The sequence below is a fragment of the Bos taurus genome, chromosome 20, assembly GCF_002263795.3.
Source record: "Bos taurus isolate L1 Dominette 01449 registration number 42190680 breed Hereford chromosome 20, ARS-UCD2.0, whole genome shotgun sequence".
In the NCBI taxonomy this organism is placed as follows: domain Eukaryota; kingdom Metazoa; phylum Chordata; class Mammalia; order Artiodactyla; family Bovidae; genus Bos; species Bos taurus.
In genome coordinates, this window is record NC_037347.1 from 1,754,484 (window position 1) to 1,765,002 (window position 10,519).

At 45.9% G+C, this 10,519-nt stretch overlaps 1 protein-coding gene across 2 annotated transcripts in view; it reads left to right on the plus strand.

Annotated features, from left to right (window-relative positions):
• Nucleotides 1–10,519, plus strand: part of DOCK2 (dedicator of cytokinesis 2) — a 457,600-nt gene that overhangs the window by 209,905 nt on the left and 237,176 nt on the right. The gene's annotated exons all lie outside the window — the stretch shown is intronic.

The window sequence follows — 10,519 nt, forward strand, 5'->3', positions numbered from 1 at the left end:
TTCACCTGTACAGGTGAGGGGGCATCAGAGAACCCCTCTCTGGCTTATGAGTCCTGCTGCTGACTGCTCTAGAAAAGGCTGTGCCCAGCCTCTGGCCTCCCACTGCAGAGGCTGGACAATCCCACAGGGAGAATCAGGAATCCTGAGCACCACCAGAAGTTCTTAGAAGGGAAATGATCTGATAATTTTGTTGAAATTAGGATCTAGCTTTATTTTAGGTAGTTAAAATAAGCCTCTTGGTGATATATTTTGGGCCTAATTACCCCAGTTTTCACAGAGGAGTCTACCGAGTGATTAAATACAGGTAAATGCAGTTGAGATGAGGCTAGCTCCAGAATTTCAGAGCAGTTTATTCAAAAAGGAAAAAAAAAAGTGGAAAACATCCCTCAAAAAGCACCTGAGTCATCAGAGAGCCGGGATTTCAAAGCTCTGACTTCTCTTTCCAAATGACAAATGGCCCACCTGCTTGATTACTCTCTGCCACCTGTGAGCCCAGCGACTCAGGCGGCCTGTGCAGGGGCATGGAGGCAGTGCCAGCCCCACCCACATCAAGCCCATCCCATGGACAGCACGCCTGAGGGCAGCCCAGGACCTGAGGAGGTGGGGGGCTCGACCGGAAGTGGTCAGTTGACTCTTGACCTTCACTTGGTGACTTAACACTTCATTAAAAAATGATGTGTATACTAAAGCTCTCATTTATTGAGAAAACATCGGTGTTCCAGGCGGAAAGTTAAGTCACCATATGTGCTTCACCTCACTTAATCTGCATCAGGTACTCGTATTTTACAAACGAAATAATGAGCATGGAAAGGTTATGTAGCTTGCCTGTGACCACACAGTTTCTTTGTTGAAAGAGCTAGAATTTGAACCCAGGGGGTGCCATTGCTAGAGTCCCTGATCTTAAATAGAATATACTTAACTATTACTTAAATATACTTAAATAGGATATACTTAAATACTCCTACACTATTAATACCTTAAATTGCTATTTAGGCATCAAATATTCTAAAGGTCATAATGAGCACCTTAAACCTAGCTGCTTTTCTGCCTAGACCGTGGAACCTAATGGGATGACTGTGTGGTAACTTTTAGAAACCTATAAGATGGCATAAAATATTGGTGGTTTTATGATGGCAATGATATCTTTAGGATCAAGCTGTTCAGTTCTGGTGACTGAACCATAAAAACCTGTGAAATCAGAATAATTTTCTGTTTATTTGAATGTTGGTGCTTATGAAATAACAGGTCTTACAGAAGACTAAAGGGCTTTGGAAGGACAAAGAGTCGTCTTCTTCCACATGCAGCTCTTCTCTATATTCTGCTCATTCTAGTCTAAAGACCTCTCAAAATGAAGCGCTTCTCTCTCCCACTGATGCCACCAGCCTGGGTCTGGCCATGACTATCTCTCACTGCTGCCGTTGCTACAGCTTCTAATAAGACACACTCCCTTCTTTCTCGTTCTGTTCCAGTTCTTCACACTGGCCAACTTGGTCTTCTAAAGTAGCACTTCTCTTGGAGATAAAGCATCATTGGCCCCACAGTTTCCCAGGATGAAGGCCCAGCTGCTCAGCATGGCTCTCGGGCACCCAGTCCAGGCTATGCCTTTCCCCGGTGCCCCTTAACTCCCACACTTGTGCCAGCTCGAGGGAACTGCTCTGTTGCTCCCGGAGTGCTCCTTTCCCCTTCTGCATTCTCCTACAGGCCACTACCTTTGTCTAGAGCTGCTGCTGCTGCTGCTAAGTCACTTCAGTCGTGTCCGACCCCATAGACGGCAGCCCACCAGGCTCCCCCGTCCCTGGGATTCTCCAGGCAAGAACACTGGAGTGGGTTGCCATTTCCTTCTCCAATGCATGAAAGTGAAAAGTGAAAGTGAAGTCGCTCAGTCGTGTCCGACTCCTAGCAACCCCATGGACTGTAGCCCACCAGGCCCCTCCGTCCATGGGATTTTCCAGGCAAGAGTATTAGAGTGGGGTGCCATTGCTAGAGCAGCAGTCTCCAAACTTTTTGGCACCATGGACCAGGTTCCTAGAAAAGATTTTTTCCATGGATGAGGGGGAGGTATGGTTTCAGGATGTTTCAAGCACATTACATGTATTATGCACTTTATATCTACTATTATTACATCAGCTCCACCTCAGATTATTAGGCATTAGATCCTGGAGGTTGAGGACCCCTGGTCTAGAACAAACCCTCCTAATTTTCATCTCAAGACAAGGTCTTCCACCATGCCAACTCCCTTCCTCCTTCAGGTTCCTGGGCAGGGGTTCCTGCCCACTGGCCCAGAGCATGGCAAGTAGAGGTGCTCATCTGAGCCGTGAGCATGAATGAATGGAAAGAACAAAACTAACTGAAAGCACAAATCAGTGGTTAGCTTTAAAAAAAATTATGACTTAAAAAGTAAGACGAGAAAAGATTTTCATGCCAGACTTTCCCTTAAGGATTTGTTTTGAATACCTATATAAAATTCCAAATGCTTCATTGGCTTTGTATAGTAGCATTCTTTTAGGCAAATTAAAATTTGAGAGCCAGAGCATAAAAATCCAGCCTCATTTCCAAAGCTTCCTTTTGTCGCATGATAAGTCACATGATGGGAATTGTGACGTTCCTAATTTTTTTCCTAAATTTTATTTATTTTTATTTTCGGCGGCACCAGGTCTCCATCACTGAGGGCTTTTTCTAGTTGCAGTACCCGGGGCTTCTCACTGTGGGGGCTTCTCACTGTGGCGGCTTCTCTTGTTGTGGAGCACAGGCTTAGTTGTGTGGGATCTTCCCAGAGCAGGGATTGAACCCGTGCCCTCTGCATTAGCAAATGGATTCTTAACCACTGGACTGCCAGAGAAGCACCAAAAGTTCCTAAATTTTTAAAAATAGCCACTGCATTCTCTCTGGTCCACCCAATTGAACAGACCTCTGCCAGGAGGTAAGAGCTCCCCTAGATAATAGACACGCTACTGCCTTGACAGTTTCACACCTGACTCAGTAACACGAGCCTTGTGGTTCTGCAGGGCAGGTGAGCCCAGACCCTGGAAAAGCTGTGGCCTCCCCTGGCCACCCCAGGGGCTGCTATTGGCAGATACAGGGAGGCAGAGACCAGGTTTGGGAAGAGTACAGGGAGTACTAGTACTCTCGCCTGGAAAATCCCATGGACGGAGGAGCCTGGTGGGCTGCAGTCCATGGGGTAGCGAAGAGTCAGACACGACTGAGCGACTTCCCTTTCACTTTTCACTTTCATGCATTGGAGAAGGCAATGGCAACCCACTCCAGTGTTCTTGCCTGGAGAATCCCAGGGACAGGGGAGCCTGGTGGGCTTCTGTCTATGGGGTCGCATAGAGTCGGACACAACTGAAGTGACTTAGCAGCAGCAGGAAATGCAGGACCAGTGTATCATTATCCTAATGAAATTGCCTGCAAATATCTCAGTGTCTTTTGGCTTCTGTCAGTGGAGCTGGCCCCATCTGATTTTGAATAAGTACTTTTAAGTGTGTTCTTAAAGGGTAGACTCTACCACATCTCCTATCCTATTCCCTGGTGCTAGAAGCAAGGCTGGTCTTACCTCATCCTTGGCAAACCTTGCAGACTTTAGAAGGTCTTCCGTTTAGGCCCTGATGAGCACCCTTACACCCAATGTTGCTTTCTAAGGACTATAGGGCTTTGGGCATATGGTTTGGAGTTTGGAAAGATTTTGCTGGCTGGGATCTGGTCCTCTTTTTCTCAGCGAGTGAGGCGACCTTATCTCATAGCTAAGAAGTCTCCTCATGACAGTTCAGCTTCCTCAGTTTCCTTGTCTGTAAAATGAGGCTGTGTGTTATTGTGTTCGTTGCTCAGTCATGTCTGACTCTTTGCAACCCCATGGACTGTAGCCCACCAGGGTCCTCTGTCCATGGACTCCTCCAGCCAGGATACTGGAATGGATTGTCATTCTCTTCTCCAGGGGATCTTCCCAACCCAAAGACTGAACCTACGTCTGCAGCATTGCAGGCAGATTCTTTACTGTCTGAGTTACCAGGGAAGCCCTGGTAAAATGGGGCTAATAATGGTTAGCACCTGTCAGTCCCATAGTGAGGACTGGGACATATGTGTTAAGGCTCGCAGCACAGAATGGAACACATAGCAGCCCTTCAGTAAGTAAGAGCCATTGTTTCCCCCTAGTGTTCCCAGGTAGCACTGGTGGTAAAGAACCCACCTGCCAATGCAAGAGACATAAGGGACGCAGGTTGGATCCCTGGGTTGGGAAGATCTGCTTGAGGAGGGCATGGCAACCCACTCCAGTGTTCTTGCCTGAAGAATCCCAAGGACAGAGGAGACTGGTGGGCTTCAGTCCACTGGGTTGCAGAGAGTTGGGCACAACTGAACGTCTGAGCACACACTCACCCCCTTCTGTGCTATAGCGTTGTCCCTACTCTGATACAAGTGTTAGGAGTCAGATTACAAGTTATTTTATGGCCCTGACTTAAAATATTTGCCACAGCTGGGTTGTGAACATAGCCACCCCTCAACTTTGAGATGAAACCAGCCACCAGATGTCTGCCACAAAGTCTTGAATCCCAGACAGGGAGGAAAAATCTCACCATGGAGGCACCTTGCCTGGGAATGTTGTGAGGGACTGGAGCTGCTCGCAGAGAAACGCTGCCGAACAATAGCAAGTGAAGCAGGCTTCCCTGCGGGTCCCCGTCTATGTCGTCCCCAGCAGGGCACTGGCCTTCTCTGTGACTTCAGGGAAATCAGCTCCGTTTTCCTAGACTCACGCTACATTCACACAGTGATGAATTTATGTAGCCATTACGTATTCGTGATAATTTTTTAACAATAAGGAAATCCTAAAATTTAAATTTATTGAGAGGATTATAGAAATATCAGAAACAACAGTAAGAAAGTCATCATGGGCAATGAATGTTAAAGCAGGGAAGGAATGTGACCCCTCACCAGAGCCTCTGGACCGCCTAGAGGTCAGACCCAGGGGCCTTGTTCTGAAGCTAAAATAACATTGGCATCTCCTGCTTAAAGGACACATGATTTGTATATTTCTGCAGTTTTGCTTTTTCTAAAATGATTTTGCTTTCCTTTTATAATCAGGGGAAAAAAACACCCTCAAACACTATTTCTTTAAAAATAGGAATTAATGAGATAGTCAAACTTACTGAAACATTTTCATGTATATAATTTCACTTTTCTTCTAACCAGCCTGTGAAGCCGGAAAGGCAGATGGTTTTATTTTGAAGACAGAGGTGGGGGGATGGAGGTGAAGGAACTTGTTCAAAAATGTGCAGAAAATCAGGGGCTAAAGTCAGGACTCCTGGTCTTGTTCTGCTCTGTCTTTTCAGTCTGGACTGTTTCTCTTTTTAATGTTTCCATTTTTTTTTTCCCTCTAAATTCATTCAACAAATGTGAAACATTTACAGCTTTTCAGGCAATGTGATAAACACTTGGAGGGTCTCAGGGATGCAGATGACAATTCCTGTCCCCTGGGACTTTGTTCCCTGGTGAGATGAGTGTGAGGGATTTACAAAAGAAATGTCCAGATAATATAAGCAGCAGTCTGTACAAAGTGCTACAAGTACTCGGAGGACAGAGTGACTAATCCCACAGCAGGGGCGGGGAATGATCAGAAAAAGTTGCAGAGAGGAGTTGACATTTAAATTGCAACTTGCTGTCTGGCATAGAAGTTAAGAACCCAAGCTCTCAAGTTTGACAGACCTTGAAAGAACTCCAGCTTTCAGCATCGCATAGTTCTGGACTTGAACAAATTACTTACTCACCTTATTCACTCCAAGCCTTGATTATTCTTCTGGGAAACAGGAGTAATCATTTACCTACCTTATGGTAATTTTTTAAAGAATATATAAGATAACAAAAGCAAACATTTTATAATAGTGCCTTGTAACTTCAAGAAACAAGAGCCTTTATTACCATGATTAGTAGTGATATGGCTACTATTCATTCATTCTCCCAAATGGAAGTTACTTCGCATGGTAAATAGGTAAAATGGAACAGTGTCCCAGGTAGAGGGAACAGCATGTGCTAAGCCACTGATGTGTCATATCCTCTGATGTGCTTTAGAAGGTAACAAGGAGGTGAGTGGGCTTCCCCGGTGGGGCTAGTGGTAAAGAACCCACCTGTGAATGCAGGAGACATAAGAGGTACAGGTTCCATCCCTGGGTCGGGAAGATCCCCTGGAGGAGGGCATGGCAACCCACTCCAGTGTTCTTGCCTGGAGAATCCCCATGAACAGAGGAGCCTGACGAGCTACAGTCCATAGGGTCAGAAAGAGTTGGACTCAACTGAAGCGACTTAACATTCATGAACGCATGCAAGGAGATGAGTAGAGTGGAGTGGGAGGAGGTTAGGCTGTACATACTAGGTTGGAGTCAGATTGGGGGGAACCTTGTTGCTCTTGGAAGAGTTTTATGCTCTGGATGGTGGGGGGTGCAGATAGAAAAGCTGGGAATGGCATGGCCGGATACACGTCTTAGAGAGAGTCCCAGGCAGCTGGGAGGAGACTAGATCCAAAGGAGCTGGGAAACTGTGAGGAAAGTAAACTTTGAAGACCAGAGTGTTGGCTCATATGGAACAGACAAGGGTTCAATAATGCTGAAGTCTTTAGTGTCTTTTTCTTTTTAAATTTGTTTTCTTTTTGATGTGGGCCATTCTTAAATTCTTTATCGAATTTGTTACAATATCATTTTATGGCCACAAGGCATGTAGAATCTTAGCTCCCTGACCAGGGATCAAACCCACACCCTCTGCATCAGAAGGTGAAGCCTTAGCCACGGGACCACCAGGGAAGTTCAATTAAACAAAGACGTCTTGGACTTAAGACGTCCTTTACAAGGAAAGAAAAGCAATTCCTACTCTCATGATGTTTCATAGAGTGGGGTAAGCAGGCAAAAACTAGAAATAGCTGTAATTCAAGACAGATAATCATCACAAAAGAATAAAAGGACAGCATTCAGAAGGTCAAAAGGAAGAGGGGGCATGACGTCCCTCAGGTAGTAAATCGGAAAAGGACACGGGCTTATTGTTGGAATCCCTCCCCACCCCTCCCTGGACCGGACCATGAGAAGCTCTCTCAGGCCAGGGCTGCATCTGTGGTTTTCTTGCCTGGCACAGAGAAGGGAATCTGGAACTGTTTATTGGAAAAAAGTGATTATGAACTGAGGCTCATGTGAGAAGCTTCCTTGGAGCTGACGACTGTGCAGCAGTGGCAAAGAAGGGAGGATCAGTTCCAAGAAACCCAGTCAGGTCAGCGAACTGAGTTTGCAAATGCAGATGCTTTGCATAGCTTTGATCTTGCTCTCTTTGATCCCTAATTACAGAAAGCATATTATTTTTACCTTGAAACAAACAAGCAAACAAAAAACAAGGACAACAATTGACTCTGCTCATCCATCACCTATATGGGAGCTCGGCATGTGGGATTAGGTTCAGTGGGGCTCGCTGTGCCGGGGGTGTGGGGGAAGAGCTATGTGAACCCCTCCTGATTTCATGGTTTCAGCGGTTAAAATGACGCAGCCCGTTTGGCTCGGGAGGAAGAAGGCCCATCCATTAGCATGACCAGGGTACCACAGCACTGCGTGCGCCACCTGGAAAACCAGGCCCAGGCACAGATGTGAGGTCAGTGTGTTTTGGCTGAAGATTTAAGAACCGGATGTTGAGGTTTTTCCAGGAGAAAAAAATGTGGCTTTCACTGGAGTGAAATTTAATGTACCATAGTTATGGATTCTGAGAGTTTGTGAAAGCCGTTCATGATAATAAAGCTTTTATTTTCTCTGGAGCAAATAATCCTTTGGTGTGATGCTTATTGTCTTTTCATTTTAGTTGTGGTTTAAGCCAAGACAAAATGCTCTGCCCCTAATGCTCCTTTAGTTACACTGATCCTGTCTCCTTTAAATTGCATTTTGTCTGAAATGGACTAGGTCACATGTAATAAATTCTGGCACTTTAATGGAAATATTGCAGCAAAAGTAGTTAACAATCTGCTTTAATTTCAAAACTAATTTTCTCTTTCATACAGTAAGGCAGTATCTTGGTAAAATGTGCAAAATGCATTGGGATTTAATTATGATGACAATTTGTTCTGAAACAAGGTTAAACTGGGCTGTCCATATTCAAGATAAACGTGGTGAGGGGGGATGGTAGTGGCTTGGTGTTCCTGGGTCATGAATGCCATGTGGACTACAACGGAATTAGAAGCCCTGGCCACATTAGCTCCTGAAGGCCCTCATCAGTGGAAGGCTGGGTGCTCCTGAGAGCACAGACAGAGCCTGTACGCGTGTGCTCAGTCATGTCTGACTCTTAGCAACCCAGGGACTGTAGCCTGCCAGGCTTCTTTGTCCATGGAATTTTCCAAGTAAGAATACTTTCGTGGGTTGCCAGTTCCTACTCCAGGGGATCTTCCCAAACCCAGGGATTGAACAGGTGTCTCTTGCATTTCCTGCGTTGGCAGGTGGATTATTTGCCACTGGGCCACCTGGGAAGCCCAGAGCCTGTACATTAACACGAGGGAAAACTGGGAGTCATTTCTTCCTGTCTCTCCATGAAATCAAATTCATTCTTTAATTTATCCCTGCAACACATATTTGAATCCCATTGTGCTATGTGCTAGAGATATAAAGGTGAGCAAAACTAAGCAGAATTCTTACCTTAGGAAGATAATCAGACAGATAAGAGAAATACATTCATCAAAGAATGATATAATGTATGTTCAAGGTCAACTGTGCCAAGGACTTTGATGGAAGGGTCCCTGGTGCCAAGTGAGTGTATAAGAGGGATATTTAGCGTGATCTGGGGCGGTGGTGGTAGTGGTCTTGGAAAGCCTTACCTGGGAAACCCCAGAAGAGCTGGAAACTCGGTGAGGTGGGGCGCAGTGGGAATTATTATAGGCTGAAGGGAAAGTGTGCATAGACCCTTTAGAAGTGTTAGCATGGTCGTCCTGAGGAACAAAGGTGACTCAGTGTTACTCTGGAGCAGAGAGTGAAAGGGCCTGTGATGAGAACTTCCACAGGAGAGCCGGGTGGGGCCTTCCGAGTCACAGCCACGGACCTAGTCTTACTTCCCACGTTTATCAGGAAGCCAGATTGTGACAGCCAGAGCACGACCCGGGTCAGATGCAAATTCAGCAGTGACTGCTTTCATTGCTATCTGACAAAAGGGACCGGAGTGCATAGAGAAGACCACATGGGATGCTTTTGTGGAGACGGCTGAGAGATGAAGGGGGTTTGCAACAGAATGCTGGGAGTGGAGAGGCACTCTAGCCTTGGGACCTGGCTTAGCCTGGCAGTGAGAAAACCAGATTCTAGATTGTTCTTTACAGGCTGAGGATCCTGGAAGAGAGGGAAGAAATCACATATTCGGGAAACCGCAGGAGTAGGGGCGGTAGAGGTGAGCAATAGGAATTCAGGCTGTAAACTGGTAGAATGAAAATGGGGATGAAGTTGGGATAAAGAGGTTATGAGCAAGAAGCCAGTCAAACATGGTTTGCACCAAAGGCAAACAGCGTTGGGTCAGGATTTATCTTCCGACTCTCTTTATTGCAAGCTGTGCTTGATGGGCATAATGATCACAAAACACCGATGTTTCTTGGAACTCAAAAAGAGCAATATGTTCTTAGCATATAGCAAGTTGCCTTGAGGTGCTTAACATGAGAGGCTTTTCGAGCAAAAGCTGTATTGAGGCCTCTGCTCAGCTAAGAAAGAAACGACCTTGTGCTGGCGCTAGTGGTTCCTGGAACTGCGCTGGGCCCCCGTGGGTGGCAGACCATCACATGCTGCGTCCGCCCACCACGCTGCTCCCAGCACCCGCTTCCCTCGTGACGGCCGCGCGTCCTTGGACACGTCATCTAGCCTTTCTTAGTTGCCTCATGATGCAAATGGCAGAGACCCAGCTCTTGCATTGTCTTTTACCTCTGGGGGATTTGAGTCAATGTTGCAAGAGTCCTTCATCCCCCAGAAGGCGTTGGATATGGTGCATTCGATAGGCTTGTGTATTCTTCTGACTCAACAAAGATTTGTTCCTTAACATCCATTGTCATGATTTCAGGTTTTAATGAGGCCAGGAAGAGTTTATTCCTTATTAACACCACTCTTTGCCCTGAAAAAACCTTAAACTATTTCTGAAAACCCATTGCAGTCCTATAAAGACATCTTTCCTCCTCTCCTCTGGTTTATTTCAAGCAACAAAAGAATAAATACACATTTATTGAGCTCGTATAGTGTGCTTTCCATGATGCTCAAGGTTTTCTCCCACTTAATTGTCAGACACCCTTGTCAGGCAAGGGTGATGTTCTGCATTATAAGAGAAGGAATCAGCCGCTCACTGAGGTTAACTTTCCCCAAGGTCATCCTGCAAAAGGAGCGTAGCCGAATAATACCACACCTGAGATGGCTGATTCTGTGTCCAGGTTCCCAGCCTCCCCCTAGATCGGTAAATAGACTGGTTTTGGATGGCTCGCAGACGGTACAGGGAAAAGAATTAAGTCGCATGATAGGAATGCTGTTTCCTTTCCAGTTCTCTCTCAGACATC